Source organism: Cetorhinus maximus, chromosome 1 (genome assembly GCF_964194155.1).
Source record: "Cetorhinus maximus chromosome 1, sCetMax3.hap1.1, whole genome shotgun sequence".
In the NCBI taxonomy this organism is placed as follows: Eukaryota; Metazoa; Chordata; class Chondrichthyes; order Lamniformes; family Cetorhinidae; genus Cetorhinus; species Cetorhinus maximus.
The window spans coordinates 101,556,666-101,573,828 of record NC_135879.1 but is presented as its reverse complement, the minus strand read 5'-3'; positions in this window follow the sequence as shown (position 1 = coordinate 101,573,828).

The following is a 17,163-nucleotide window of genomic DNA, read 5'->3' as shown; positions in this document are numbered from 1 at the left end:
CTTTTCATTCCCAACGACTGCCCATTGTTTCAGTGACTAACGTTTCTGGAATAACATGATCTTACAATAGTACACCTTACTTTTCCCTACAGTAAACAGCCAAACTATTGGTGTGAGATGTGTCTGCCTTCTTCATTTTGCCTCCTCATCCTGCAATCTTTTTTTATTAAAATTGCCTGTAACAGGTGCAGTCCAAAGCTCTAACCAAGCTAATTGTACTTTATTTCACTTATTCCACTTTCCTGAAGTCTGTGTTTGCCTTTGTGAGAACTGCTATGAAATGTGCACTGTGAAGTCAGCTCAACAGGGGTACTCAAAGCATCTTGAAAACACAGGCTCTAAGTGCAGCTTGTTGTGGTGCCTTGGTTGTCATATCATCATCACACATTACAGTTCAGTTTTTCTGTAATGCTGGCTATGAGTGGCAAACATGACTCTAATGGTCACATTCCCTTTCTGATATTTGAAAGTGCATTCTTGTTGGTGCGATATATACCTGACTTGGTTGAATTTCCATTTTCAAAATGTGTCTGGCCACCAAGTTCTAACAGACCTTTTTAGCAACAGCATGGATTTAATTTGTAGTGAATCGCTGAGATTAACGCGTCAGGAACTGTAATTCGGGCAACACGGTATCAAAGACACTCATTGTTACCTATTCCAAGGTCAAATAATGCATTGTTAATTGCAGCATTTAAATCATGAGTTTCGAAGCATTATAAAGGATTGGTGCCACATGCAAGCAGTCAACCGCAGTCTGGAAGTGAAATGGAAGGAAGAGCAAAGAAAGAAATGTGCTGGAGCTGTAAGTTTGCAAGGTTGTGATCTTAACTTTGTAACATCATTGATTTTGCAGTTAATGAAGTCAGCAAAGTAGATTAAGCTACTGACTAGGGCTCGAACATGTTTCAATGATATCATTTCTGTCCGATTTATGCTGGTCATTTCACAATACAGACTATTGTCGCCTGAACATTAGCATTTGCTTTTTCATTGCTTTGGTAAGTGCTACCATGTTTGGGTCATAGATGTCTGTCTCTTGACTTGCAACTTTGTGAGTAACCTGGAACCGTTGACAACTGACATGTCACGTTGGATCTCTACACGGTGATGCTAACAAGAATGTGCGCTCTTTTCATCCCAGTTCAAGTACTTTTTCCTGCCTTAATCACTTTTCAGGCGCGTCTGTAACACTGAGCATCCAGGGCAGGCCCAGGACACCAGGACAGTAGTTAAACGGTTTCTCCCCATCAAAATTCCTGTTGTGGTGAATTGTTACAGCACTGGTCAAGTTTAGTATTGAGAAATGGACATGATTTTATACAATATGACTAGTGTTTATTGCATTTAGGTGTATTTTTGAACCTGAACAGATTTCACTGCGGATATCTAAAAAGGGAGAAGGCGCGATGTGTTGTTTCAAAAGGGTCATAAATGTCCGGCTCTTCACGTGCAAACTAGCGAGTAAACTGGAACTCTTGACAACTGACAGGTCATGATGGACTTCAATCTCCTTTTACTCATTGTAATGTGCTCTACATTCTTCCAAAATAATCTGTCTTTCCAATACATTCCAACTTTCAGAAAGCATTCATTTCTGAGGGCTACCAATCATGGTGCTGTGCAACCTATCCAGTCTAATGTCACCACAACAAAAGTGCAATCAGCTTGTTCCCTTCAAAACCCTGTACATTCTGCTGGTTGTGGGGAGTTTTGATTGCAATGGCCTGGATCTCTGTTGTGAAATTGTTGTGACTTTACACTGTATACCTCTTGTTTGTGTTGCTTTTCTGCACCTGAGCACATATTGCAGGCAGCGCTTTCAAAGAGCTTGCATCAAATGATGAGTGGAATTGGTGACTTTTTTTCATTCTCAACCACTGCCCATCGTTTTGGTGAACATCTTTTCTGGAATGTCATGACCTTACCCAAACACATCTTAATTTTCCCTGCAAGATAACATCTAACCGACTGGGGTGAGATTTGTCTGCCTTCTTAAACCACCTGTTGTGAATTTGTTCATTTTGCTTGTTGATCCTGCAATCATTATTTCATTGTTGCCTGTATTGACTGAAGTCCTAAACTCTAAATGCATTATTTCTTCTTTATTTCACTGTCTTGAAGTCTGTCTTTTCCTTTATCTCTTCATTGCAATGCATTTCTGTACCAGAGCAGGTTTGATTGGGGATGTGTAAGAGGCAGTAGGTGCGATGGTTTGTTTCAAAAGGATGAGTGGATTTGGTTAATTTTGTTCATTTTTCGCCATTACCCGTCTTTTTGCTGACCATGTGTTTTGGAATAATATCAATTTACACGAACACATCTTTTCTGGCATAACATGACCTTACAATAACGCATTTTAATTTTCCCTTCCAGGTAGCAACTAGCCAGCTGGGGTCAGATTTGTTTGCCTTCTATAACCACTCTTTGCTATATTGTTGGTTTTGCCTGTTCATCCTGCAATCTTTATTTTATTATTGCCTGTAATGACTGAAGCCCTATGTTCTAAATGCACTATTTCCTCTTTAGATTTCACTGTCCTGAAGTCTCTCCTTACCTGTACGCAAACTGGCACTTGCATGTGCGATGTGATATGTGAAGTCATCTCAACAGTGGTACCCACAGGTTCTTGAAAGAAAGACTCTAAAATGTTACCCTGTTTGGTGCATTGATGTCTGGCTCTTCATGTGCAATCTTGTGAGACATGAGTAAACCTTGACAACTGACGAAACATGATGGATCTCTACATAGCGATGTTAACCATAAGGTGTTCTCTTTAGAACCCAGTTCAATGTTTCTTCCTCCTACGTCATCTTTCCGATTCATTTGTAGCGCTGTGCAACCAGGGCAGTCTCAGGACACCAGAAGATGAGTGCAAACACAATCTTCCCATCAGAATACTCATTGTGGTGAATTGTAACTGCACTGGCCCAGTTTTCCATTGAGGAATTGACCTGACTTTATACTGTCTACTTCTTGTATACAATGCATTTCTACAGTTGAGCAGACTTCACTGGACATATTTTAACAGGCAGCTTTTCCAAACAGCTTGCTTCAAGAAAATGAACGGAAGTGGTGAATTAATTTCATTCCCAACGACTGCCCATTGTTTCAGTGACTAACGTTTCTGGAATAACATGATCTTACAATAGTACACCTTACTTTTCCCTACAGTAAACAGCCAAACTATTGGTGTGAGATGTGTCTGCCTTCTTCATTTTGCCTCCTCATCCTGCAATCTTTTTTTATTATAATTGCCTGTAACAGGTGCAGTCCAAAGCTCTAACCAAGCTAATTGTACTTTATTTCACTTATTCCACTTTCCTGAAGTCTGTGTTTGCCTTTGTGAGAACTGCTATGAAATGTGCACTGTGAAGTCAGCTCAACAGGGGTACTCAAAGCATCTTGTAAACACAGGCTCTAAGTGCAGCTTGTTGTGGTGCCTTGGTTGTCATATCATCATCACACATTACAGTTCAGTTTTTCTGTAATGCTGACTATGAGTGGCAAACATGACTCTAATGGTCACATTCCCTTTCTGATATTTGAAAGTGCATTCTTGTTGGAGCGACATATACCTGACTTGGTTGAATTTCCATTTTCAAAATGTGTCTGACCACCAAGTTCTAACAGACCTTTTTAGCAACAGCATGGATTTAATTTGTAGTGAATCGCTGAGATTAACGCGACAGGAACTGAAATTCGGGCAACACGGTATCAAAGACACTCATTGTTGCCTATTCCAAGGTCACATAATGCAGTGTTAATTGCAGCATTTAAATCTTGAGTTTTGAAGCATTATAAAGGATTGGTGCTACATGCAAGCAGTCAACCGCAGTCTGGAAGTGAAATGGAAGGAGGAGCAAAGAAAGAAATGTGCAGGAGCTGTAAGTTTGCAAGGTTGTGATCTTAACTTTGTAACATCATTGATTTTGCAGTTAATGAAGTCAGCAAAGTAGATTAAGCTACTGACTAGGGCTCGAATTTGTTTCATTGATATCATTTCTGTCCGATTTAGGCTGGTCATTTCACAATACAGACAATTGTCGCCTGAACGTTAGCATTTGCTTTTTCATTGCTTTGGTAAGTGCTACCATGTTTGGGTCATAGATGTCTGTCTCTTGACTTGCAACTTTGTGAGTAACCTGGAACCGTTGACAACTGACATGTCACGTTGGATCTCTACACGTTGATGCTAACAAGAATGTGCGCTCTTTTCATCCCAGTTCAAGTACTTTTTCCTGCCTTAATCACTTTTCAGGCGCTTCTGAAACACTGAGCATCCAGGGCAGACCCAGGACACCAGGACAGTAGTTAAACGGTTTCTCCCCATCAAAATTCCTGTTGTGGTGAATTGTTACAGCACTGGTCAAGTTTTGTATTGAGAAATGGACATGATTTTATACAATATGACTGGTGTTTAGGGCATTTAGGTGTATTTCTGAACCTGAACAGATTTCACTGCAGATATCTAAAGAGGCAGAAGGCGCTATGTTTTGTTTCAAAAGGGCATAAATGTCCGCTTCTTCACGAGCAAACTAGCGAATAAACTGGAACTCTTGACAACTGACAGGTCATGATGGATTTAAATCTCCATCGAACTCATTATAATGTGCTCTGCATTCTTCCCAAAACAATCTTCTTTCCAATATATTCCAACTTTCAGAAAGGATTCTTTTCTGAGGGCTACCAGTCAAGGTGCTGTGTAACCAATCCAGTCTAAAGTCACCACAACAAGAGTGCAAACAGCTTGTTCCCTTCAAAACCCTGTACATTCTGCTTGTTGTGGGGAGTTTTGATTGCAATGGCCTAGATCTCTGTTGTGAAATTGTTGTGACTTTACACTGTATACCTCTTGTTTGTGTTGCTTTTCTGCACCTGAGCACATATTGCAGGCAGCACTTTCAAAGAGCTTGCTTCAAATGATGAGTGGAATTGGTGATTTTTTTTCACTCTCAACCACTGCCCATCGTTTTGGTGAACATCTTTTCTGGAATGTCATGACCATACCCAAACACATCTTAATTTTCCCTGCAAGATAACATCTAACCGACTGGGGTGAGATTTGTCTGCCTTCTTAAACCACCTGTTGTGAATTTGTTCATTTTGCTTGTTGATCCTGCAATCATTAATTCATTGTTGCCTGTATTGACTGAAGTCCAAAACTCTAAATGCATTATTTCATCTTTATTTCACTGTCTTGAAGTATGTCGTTACCTTTATCTCTTCTTTGCAATGCATTTCTGTACCAGAGCAGATTTGATTGGGGATGTGTAAGAGGCAGTAGGTGCGATGGTTTGTTTCAAAAGGATGAGTGGATTTGGTTACTTTTGTTCATTTTTCGCCATTACCCGTCTTTTTGCTGAGCATGTGTTCTGGAATAATATGAACTTAAACTAACACATCTTTTCTGGCATAACATGACCTTACAATAACGCATTTTAATTTTTCTTCCAGGTAGCAACTAGCCAGCTGGGGTCAGATTTGTTTGCCTTCTATAACCACTCGTTGCTATATTGTTGGTTTTGCCTGTTCATCCTGCAATCTTTATTTTATTATTGCCTGTAATGACTGAAGCCCTATGTTCTAAATGCACTATTTCCTCTTTAGATTTCACTGTCCTGAAGTCTCTCCTTACCTGTACGCCAACTGGCACTTGCATGTGCGATGTGATATGTGAAGTCATCTCAACAGTGGTACCCACAGGTTCTTGAAAGAAAGACTCTAAAATGTTACCCTGTTTGGTGCATTGATGTCTGGCTCTTCATGTGCAATCTTGTGAGACATGAGTAAACCTTGACAACTGACGAAACATGATGGATCTCTACATAGCGATGTTAACCATAAGGTGTGTCACTTTAGACCACAGTTCAATGTTTCTTCCTCCTACGTCATCTTTCAGATTCATTTGTAGCGCTGTGCAACCAGGGCAGTCTCAGGACACCAGAAGATGAGTGCAAACACAATCTTCCCATCAGAATACTCATTGTGGTGAATTGTAACTGCACTGGCCCAGTTTTCCATTGAGAAATTGACCTGACTTCATACTGTAAACCTCTTGTTTACAATGCATTTGTACAGTTGAGCAGACTTCACTGGACATATTTTAACAGGCAGCTTTTCCAAACAGCTTGCTTCAAGAAAATGAACGGAAGTGGTGAATTCTTTTCATTCCCAACGACTGCCCATTGTTTCAGTGACTAACGTTTCTGGAATTACATGATCTTACAATAGTAGACCTTACTTTTCCCTACAGTTAACAGCCAAACTATTGGTGTGAGATGTGTCTGCCTTCTTCATTTTGCCTCCTCATCCTGCAATCTTTTTTTATTATAATTGCCTGTAACAGGTGCAGTCCTAAGCTCTAACCAAGCTAATTGTACTTTATTTCACTTATTCCACTTTCCTGAAGTCTGTGTTTGCCTTTGTGAGAACTGCTATGAAATGTGCACTGTGAAGTCAGCTCAACAGGGGTACTCAAAGCATCTTGAAAACACAGGCTCTAAGTGCAGCTTGTTGTGGTGCCTTGGTTGTCATATCATCATCCCACATTACAGTTCAGTTTTTCTGTAATGCTGACTATGAGTGGCAAACATGACTCTAATGGTCACATTCCCTTTCTGATATTTGAAAGTGCATTCTTGTTGGAGCGATATATACCTGACTTGGTTGAATTTCCATTTTCAAAATGTGTCTGGCCACCAAGTTCTAACAGACCTTTTTAGCAACAGCATGGATTTAATTTGTAGTGAATCGCTGAGATTAACGCGTCCGGAACTGTAATTCGGGCAACACGGTATCAAAGACACTCATTGTTACCTATTCCAAGGTCAAATAATGCATTGTTAATTGCAGCATTTAAATCATGAGTTTTGAAGCATTATAAAGGATTGGTGCCACATGCAAGCAGTCAACCGCAGTCTGGAAGTGAAATGGAAGGAAGAGCAAAGAAAGAAATGTGCAGGATCTGTAAGTTTGCAAGTTTGTGATCTTAACTTTGTAACATCATTGATTTTGCAGTTAATGAAGTCAGCAAAGTAGATTAAGCTACTGAATAGGGCTCGAACATGTTTCATTGATATCATTTCTGTCCGATTTATGCTGGTCATTTCACAATACAGACAATTGTCGCCTGAACATTAGCATTTGCTTTTTCATTGCTTTGGTAAGTGCTACCATGTTTGGGTCATAGATGACTGTCTCTTGACACGGATCTCTACACGGTGATGCTAACAAGAATGTGCGCTCTTTTCATCCCAGTTCAAGTACTTTTTCCTGCCTTAATCACTTTTCAGGCGCTTCTGTAACACTGAGCATCCAGGGCAGACCCAGGACACCAGGACAGTAGTTAAACGGTTTCTCCCCATCAAAATTCCTGTTGTGGTGAATTTTTACAGCACTGGTCAAGTTTTGTATTGAGAAATGGACAAGATTTTATACAATATGACTGGTGTTTGGGGCATTTAGGTGTATATCTAAACCTGAACAGATTTCACTGCAGATATCTAAAGAGGCAGAAGGCGCTATGTTTTGTTTCAAAAGGGCATAAATGTCCGGTTCTTGACGAGCAAATTAGCGAGTAAACTGGAACTCTTGACAACTGACAGGTCATGATGGATTTCAATCTCCTTCGACTCATTATAATGTGCTCTGCATTCTTCCCAAAACAATCTGTCATTCCAATATATTCCAACTTTCAGAAAGGATTCTTTTCTGAGGGCTACCAGTCAAGGTGCTGTGTAACCTATCCAGTCTAAAGTCACCACAACAAGAGTGCAAACAGCTTGTTCCCTTCAAAACCCTGTACATTCTGCTTGTTGTGGGTAGTTTTGATTGCAATGGCCTGGATCTCTGTTGTGAAATTGTTGTGACTTTACACTGTATACCTCTTGTTTGTGTTGCTTTTCTGCACCTGAGCACATATTGCAGGCAGCGCTTTCAAAGAGCTTGCATCAAATGATGAGTGGAATTGGTGACTTTTTTTCATTCTCAACCACTGCCCATCGTTTTGGTGAACATCTTTTCTGGAATGTCATGACCTTACCCAAACACATCTTAATTTTCCCTGCAAGATAACATCTAACCGACTGGGGTGAGATTTGTCTGCCTTCTTAAACCACCTGTTGTGAATTTGTTCATTTTGCTTGTTGATCCTGCAATCATTATTTCATTGTTGCCTGTATTGACTGAAGTCCTAAACTCTAAATGCATTATTTCTTCTTTATTTCACTGTCTTGAAGTCTGTCTTTTCCTTTATCTCTTCATTGCAATGCATTTCTGTACCAGAGCAGGTTTGATTGGGGATGTGTAAGAGGCAGTAGGTGCGATGGTTTGTTTCAAAAGGATGAGTGGATTTGGTTAATTTTGTTCATTTTTCGCCATTACCCGTCTTTTTGCTGACCATGTGTTTTGGAATAATATCAATTTACACGAACACATCTTTTCTGGCATAACATGACCTTACAATAACGCATTTTAATTTTCCCTTCCAGGTAGCAACTAGCCAGCTGGGGTCAGATTTGTTTGCCTTCTATAACCACTCGTTGCTATATTGTTGGTTTTGCCTGTTCATCCTGCAATCTTTATTTTATTATTGCCTGTAATGACTGAAGCCCTATGTTCTAAATGCACTATTTCCTCTTTAGATTTCACTGTCCTGAAGTCTCTCCTTACCTGTACGCAAACTGGCACTTGCATGTGCGATGTGATATGTGAAGTCATCTCAACAGTGGTACCCACAGGTTCTTGAAAGAAAGACTCTAAAATGTTACCCTGTTTGGTGCATTGATGTCTGGCTCTTCATGTGCAATCTTGTGAGACATGAGTAAACCTTGACAACTGACGAAACATGATGGATCTCTACATAGCGATGTTAACCATAAGGTGTTCTCTTTAGAACCCAGTTCAATGTTTCTTCCTCCTACGTCATCTTTCCGATTCATTTGTAGCGCTGTGCAACCAGGGCAGTCTCAGGACACCAGAAGATGAGTGCAAACACAATCTTCCCATCAGAATACTCATTGTGGTGAATTGTAACTGCACTGGCCCAGTTTTCCATTGAGGAATTGACCTGACTTTATACTGTCTACTTCTTGTATACAATGCATTTCTACAGTTGAGCAGACTTCACTGGACATATTTTAACAGGCAGCTTTTCCAAACAGCTTGCTTCAAGAAAATGAACGGAAGTGGTGAATTAATTTCATTCCCAACGACTGCCCATTGTTTCAGTGACTAACGTTTCTGGAATAACATGATCTTACAATAGTACACCTTACTTTTCCCTACAGTAAACAGCCAAACTATTGGTGTGAGATGTGTCTGCCTTCTTCATTTTGCCTCCTCATCCTGCAATCTTTTTTTATTAAAATTGCCTGTAACAGGTGCAGTCCAAAGCTCTAACCAAGCTAATTGTACTTTATTTCACTTATTCCACTTTCCTGAAGTCTGTGTTTGCCTTTGTGAGAACTGCTATGAAATGTGCACTGTGAAGTCAGCTCAACAGGGGTACTCAAAGCATCTTGTAAACACAGGCTCTAAGTGCAGCTTGTTGTGGTGCCTTGGTTGTCATATCATCATCACACATTACAGTTCAGTTTTTCTGTAATGCTGACTATGAGTGGCAAACATGACTCTAATGGTCACATTCCCTTTCTGATATTTGAAAGTGCATTCTTGTTGGAGCGACATATACCTGACTTGGTTGAATTTCCATTTTCAAAATGTGTCTGACCACCAAGTTCTAACAGACCTTTTTAGCAACAGCATGGATTTAATTTGTAGTGAATCGCTGAGATTAACGCGACAGGAACTGAAATTCGGGCAACACGGTATCAAAGACACTCATTGTTGCCTATTCCAAGGTCACATAATGCAGTGTTAATTGCAGCATTTAAATCTTGAGTTTTGAAGCATTATAAAGGATTGGTGCTACATGCAAGCAGTCAACCGCAGTCTGGAAGTGAAATGGAAGGAGGAGCAAAGAAAGAAATGTGCAGGAGCTGTAAGTTTGCAAGGTTGTGATCTTAACTTTGTAACATCATTGATTTTGCAGTTAATGAAGTCAGCAAAGTAGATTAAGCTACTGACTAGGGCTCGAACTTGTTTCATTGATATCATTTCTGTCCGATTTAGGCTGGTCATTTCACAATACAGACAATTGTCGCCTGAACATTAGCATTTGCTTTTTCATTGCTTTGGTAAGTGCTACCATGTTTGGGTCATAGATGTCTGTCTCTTGACTTGCAACTTTGTGAGTAACCTGGAACCGTTGACAACTGACATGTCACGTTGGATCTCTACACGGTGATGCTAACAAGAATGTGCGCTCTTTTCATCCCAGTTCAAGTACTTTTTCCTGCCTTAATCACTTTTCAGGTGCTTCTGTAACACTGAGCATCCAGGGAAGACCCAGGACACCAGGACAGTAGTTAAACGGTTTCTCTCCATCAAAATTCCTGTTGTGGTGAATTGTTACAGCACTGGTCAAGTTTTGTATTGAGAAATGGACATGATTTTATACAATATGACTAGTGTTTAGTGCATTTTGGTGTATTTCTGAACCTGAACAGATTTCACTGCGGATATCTAAAAAGGGAGGAGGCGCGATGTGTTGTTTCAAAAGGGTCATAAATGTCCGGCTCTTCACGAGCAAACTAGCGAGTAAACTGGAACTCTTGACAACTGACAGGTCATGATGGATTTCAATCTCCTTCGACTCATTATAATGTGCTCTGCATTCTTCCCAAAACAATCTGCCTTTCCAATATATTCCAACTTTCAGAAAGGATTCTTTTCTGAGGGCTACCAATCAAGGTGCTGTGCAACCTATCCAGTCTAATGTCACCACAACAAGAGTGCAAACAGCTTGTTCCCTTCAAAACCCTGTACATTCTGCTTGTTGTGGGGAGTTTGGATTGCAATGGCCTAGATCTCTGTTGTGAAATTGTTGTGACTTTACACTGTATAACTCTTGTTTGTGTTGCTTTTCTGCAGCTTAGCACATATTGCAGGCAGCACTTTCAAAGAGCTTGCTTCAAATGATGAGTAGAATTGGTGACTTTTTTTCATTCTCAACCACTGCCCATCGTTTTGGTGAACATCTTTTCTGGAATGTCATGACCTTACCCAAACACATCTTAATTTTCCCTGCAAGATAACATCTAACCGACTGGGGTGAGATTTGTCTGCCTTCTTAAACCACCTGTTGTGAATTTGTTCATTTTGCTTGTTGATCCTGCAATCATTATTTCATTGTTGCCTGTATTGACTGAAGTCCTAAACTCTAAATGCTTATTTCTTCTTTATTTCACTGTCTTGAAGTCTGTCTTTACCTTTATCTCTTCTTTGCAATACATTTCTGTACCAGAGCAGATTTGATTGGGGATGTGTAAGAGGCAGTAGGTGCGATGGTTTGTTTCAAAAGGATGAGTGGATTTGGTTAATTTTGTTCATTTTTCGCCATTACCCGTCTTTTTGCTGACCATGTGTTCTGGAATAATATGAACTTACACGAACACATCGTTTCTGGCATAACATGAGCTTACAATAACGCATTTTAATTTTCCCTTCCAGGTAGCAACTAGCCAGCTGGGGTCAGATTTGTTTGCCTTCTATAACCACTCGTTGCTAAATTGTTGGTTTTGCCTGTTCATCCTGCAATCTTTATTTTATGATGGCCTGTAATGACTGAAGCCCTATGTTCTAAATGCACTATTTCCTCTTTAGATTTCACTGTCCTGAAGTCTCTCCTTACCTGTACGCCAACTGGCACTTGCATGTGCGATGTGATATGTGAAGTCATCTCAACAGTGGTACCCACAGGTTCTTGAAAGAAAGACTCTAAAATGTTACCCTGTTTGGTGCATTGATGTCTGTCTCTTCATGTGCAATCTTGTGAGACATGAGTAAACCTTGACAACTGACGAAACATGATGGATCTCTACATAGCGATGTTAACCATAAGGTGTGTCACTTTAGACCACAGTTCAATGTTTCTTCCTCCTACGTCATCTTTCAGATTCATTTGTAGCACTGTGCAACCAGGGCATTCTCAGGACACCAGAAGATGAGTGCAAACACAATCTTCCCATCAGAATACTCATTGTAGTGAATTGTAACTGCACTGGCCCAGTTTTCCATTGAGAAATTGACCTGACTTTATACTGTAAACCTCTTGTTTACAATGCATTTGTACAGTTGAGCAGACTTCACTGGACATATTTTAACGGGCAGCTTTTCCAAACAGCTTGCTTCAAGAAAATGAACTGAAGTGGTGAATTCTTTTCATTCCCAACGACTGCCCATTGTTTCAGTGACTAACGTTTCTGGAATTACATGATCTTACAATAGTACACCTTACTTTTCCCTACAGTTAACAGCCAAACTATTGGTGTGAGATGTGTCTGCCTTCTTCATTTTGCCTCCTCATCCTGCAATCTTTTTTTATTATAATTGCCTGTAACAGGTGCAGTCCTAAGCTCTAACCAAGCTAATTGTACTTTATTTCACTTATTCCACTTTCCTGAAGTCTGTGTTTGCCTTTGTGAGAACTGCTATGAAATGTGCACTGTGAAGTCAGCTCAACAGGGGTACTCAAAGCATCTTGAAAACACAGGCTCTAAGTGCAGCTTGTCGTGGTGCCTTGGTTGTCATATCATCATCACACATTACAGTTCAGTTTTTCTGTAATGCTGACTATGAGTGGCAAACATGACTCTAATGGTCACATTCCCTTTCTGATATTTGAAAGTGCATTCTTGTTGGAGCGATATATACCTGACTTGGTTGAATTTCCATTTTCAAAATGTGTCTGGCCACCAAGTTCTAACAGACCTTTTTAGCAACAGCATGGATTTAATTTGTAGTGAATCGCTGAGATTAACGCGTCAGGAACTGTAATTCGGGCAACACGGTATCAAAGACACTCATTGTTACCTATTCCAAGGTCAAATAATGCATTGTTAATTGCAGCATTTAAATCATGAGTTTTGAAGCATTATAAAGGATTGGTGCCACATGCAAGCAGTCAACCGCAGTCTGGAAGTGAAATGGAAGGAAGAGCAAAGAAAGAAATGTGCAGGATCTGTAAGTTTGCAAGTTTGTGATCTTAACTTTGTAACATCATTGATTTTGCAGTTAATGAAGTCAGCAAAGTAGATTAAGCTACTGAATAGGGCTCGAACATGTTTCATTGATATCATTTCTGTCCGATTTATGCTGGTCATTTCACAATACAGACAATTGTCGCCTGAACATTAGCATTTGCTTTTTCATTGCTTTGGTAAGTGCTACCATGTTTGGGTCATAGATGACTGTCTCTTGACACGGATCTCTACACGGTGATGCTAACAAGAATGTGCGCTCTTTTCATCCCAGTTCAAGTACTTTTTCCTGCCTTAATCACTTTTCAGGCGCTTCTGTAACACTGAGCATCCAGGGCAGACCCAGGACACCAGGACAGTAGTTAAACGGTTTCTCCCCATCAAAATTCCTGTTGTGGTGAATTTTTACAGCACTGGTCAAGTTTTGTATTGAGAAATGGACATGATTTTATACAATATGACTGGTGTTTGGGGCATTTAGGTGTATATCTAAACCTGAACAGATTTCACTGCAGATATCTAAAGAGGCAGAAGGCGCTATGTTTTGTTTCAAAAGGGCATAAATGTCCGCTTCTTGACGAGCAAATTAGCGAGTAAACTGGAACTCTTGACAACTGACAGGTCATGATGGATTTCAATCTCCTTCGACTCATTATAATGTGCTCTGCATTCTTCCCAAAACAATCTGTCATTCCAATATATTCCAACTTTCAGAAAGGATTCTTTTCTGAGGGCTACCAGTCAAGGTGCTGTGTAACCTATCCAGTCTAAAGTCACCACAACAAGAGTGCAAACAGCTTGTTCCCTTCAAAACCCTGTACATTCTGCTTGTTGTGGGGAGTTTTGATTGCAATGGCCTAGATCTCTGTTGTGAAATTGTTGTGACTTTACACTGTATACCTCTTGTTTGTGTTGCTTTTCTGCACCTGAGCACATATTGCAGGCAGCACTTTCAAAGAGCTTGCTTCAAATGATGAGTGGAATTGGTGACTTTTTTTCATTCTCAACCACTGCCCATCGTTTTGGTGAACATCTTTTCTGGAATGTCATGACCTTACCCAAACACATCTTAATTTTCCCTGCCAGATAACATCGAACCGACTGGGGTGAGATTTGTCTGCCTTCTTAAACCACCTGTTGTGAATTTGTTCATTTTGCTTGTTGATCCTGCAATCATTATTTCATTGTTGCCTGTATTGACTGAAGTCCTAAACTCTAAATGCATTATTTCTTCTTTATTTCACTGTCTTGAAGTCTGTCTTTACCTTTATCTCTTCTTTGCAATGCATTTCTGTACCAGAGCAGATTTGATTGGGGATGTGTAAGAGGCAGTAGGTGCGATGGTTTGTTTCAAAAGGATGAGTGGATTTGGTTAATTTTGTTCATTTTTCGCCATTACCCGTCTTTTTGCTGACCATGTGTTTTGGAATAATATCAATTTACACGAACACATCTTTTCTGGCATAACATGACCTTACAATAACGCAATTTAATTTTCCCTTCCAGGTAGCAACTAGCCAGCTGGGGTCAGATTTGTTTGCCTTCTATAACCACTTGTTGCTAAATTGTTGGTTTTGCCTGTTCATCCTGCAATCTTTATTTTATGATTGCCTGTAATGACTGAAGCCCTATGTTCTAAATGCACTATTTCCTCTTTAGATTTCACTGTCCTGAAGTCTCTCCTTACCTGTACGCAAACTGGCACTTGCATGTGCGATGTGATATGTGAAGTCATCTCAACAGTGGTACCCACAGGTTCTTGAAAGAAAGACTCTAAAATGTTACCCTGTTTGTTGCATTAATGTCTGGCTCTTCATGTGCAATCTTGTGAGACATGAGTAAACCTTGAACACTGACGAAACATGATGGATCTCCACATAGAGATGTTAACCATAAGGTGTTCTCTTTAGAACCCAGTTCAATGTTTCTTCCTCCTATGTCATCTTTCAGATTCATTTGTAGCGCTGTGCAACCAGGGCATTCTCAGGACACCAGAAGATGAGTGCAAACACAATCTTCCCATCAGAATACTCATTGTAGTGAATTGTAACTGCACTGGCCCAGTTTTCCATTGAGAAATTGTCCTGACTTTATACTGTAAACCTCTTGTTTACAATGCATTTGTACAGTTGAGCAGACTTCACTAGACATATTTTAACAGGAAGCTTTTCCAAACAGCTTGCTTCAAGGAAATGAACGGAAGTGGTGAATTCTTTTCATTCCCAACGACTGCCCATTGTTTCAGTGAATAGCGTCTCTGGAATAACATGATCTTACAATAGTACATCTTACTTATCCCTACAGTTAACAGCCAAACTACTGGTGTGAGATGTGTCTGCCTTCTTCATTTTGCCTCCTCATCCTGCAATCTTTTTTAATATTAATTGCCTGTAACAGGTGCAGTCCTAAGCTCTAACCAAGCTAATTGTACTTTATTTCACTTATTCCACTTTCCTGAAGTCTGTGTTTGCCTTTGTGAGAACTGCTATGGAATGTGCACTGAGAAGCCACCTCAACAAGGGTACTCAAAGCATCTTGAAAACACAGGCTCTTAGTGCAGCTTGTTGTGGTGCCTTTGTTGTCATATCACTTATTCCACTTTCCTGAAGTCTGTTTTTGCCTTTGTGAGAACTGCTGGATTCATATGAAATGTGCACTGTGAAGTCAGCTCAACATGGGTACTCAAAGCATCTTGAAAACACAGGCTCTAAGTGCAGCTTGTTGTGGTGCCTTGGTTGTCATATCATCACCACACAATACAGTTCAGTTTTTCTGTAATGCTGACTATGAGTGGCAAACATGACTCTAATGGTCACATTCCCTTTCTGATATTTGAAAGTGCATTCTTGTTGGAGCGATATATACCTGACTTGGTTGAATTTCCATTTTCAAAATGTGTCTGGCCACCAAGTTCTAACAGACCTTTTTAGCAACAGCATGGATTTAATTTGTAGTGAATCGCTGAGATTAACGCGTCAGGAACTGAAATTCGGGCAACACGGTATCAAAGACACTCATTGCAACCTATTCCAAGGTCACATAATGCAGTGTTAATTGCAGCATTTAAATCTTGAGTTTTGAAGCATTATAAAGGATTGGTGCTACATGCAAGCAGTCAACCGCAGTCTGGAAGTGAAATGGAAGGAGGAGCAAAGAAAGAAATGTGCAGGAGCTGTAAGTTTGCCAGTTTGTGATCTTAACTTTTTAACATCATTGATTTTGCAGTTAATGAAGTCAGCAAAGTAGATTAAGCTACTGACAAGGGCTCGAACATGTTTCATTGATATCATTTCTGTCCGATTTAGGCTGGTCATTTCACAATACAGACTATTGTCGCCTGAACATTAGCATTTGCTTTTTCATTGCTTTGGTAAGTGCTACCATGTTTGGGTCATAGATGTCTGTCTCTTGACTTGCAACTTTGTGAGTAACCTGGAACCTTTGACAAATGACATGTCACGTTGGATCTCTACACGGTGATGCTAACAAGAATGTGCGCTCTTTTCATCCCAGTTCAAGTACTTTTTCCTGCCTTAATCACTTTTCAGGCGCTTCTGTAACACTGAGCATCCAGGGCAGACCCAGGACACCAGGACAGTAGTTAAACGGTTTTTCCGCATCAAAATTCCTGTTGTGGTGAATTGTTACAGCACTGGTCAAGTTTTGTATTGAGAAATGGACATGATTTTATTCAATATGACTGGTGTTTAGGGTATTTAGGTGTATTTCTGAACCTGAACAGATTTCACTGCAGATATCTAAAGAGGCAGAAGGCGCTATGTTTTGTTTCAAAAGGGCATAAATGTCCGCTTCTTCACGTGCAAACTAGCGAGTAAACTGGAACTCTTGACAACTGACAGGTCATGATGGATTTCAATCTCCTTAGACTTATTCTAGTGTGCTCTGCATTCTTCCCAAAACAATCTGTCTTTCCAATATATTCCAACTTTCAGAACGGATTCTTTTCTGAGGGCTACCTGTCACGGTGCTGTGTAACCTATCCAGTCTAAAGTCACCACAACAAGAGTGCAAACAGCTTGTTCCCTTCAAAACCCTGTAC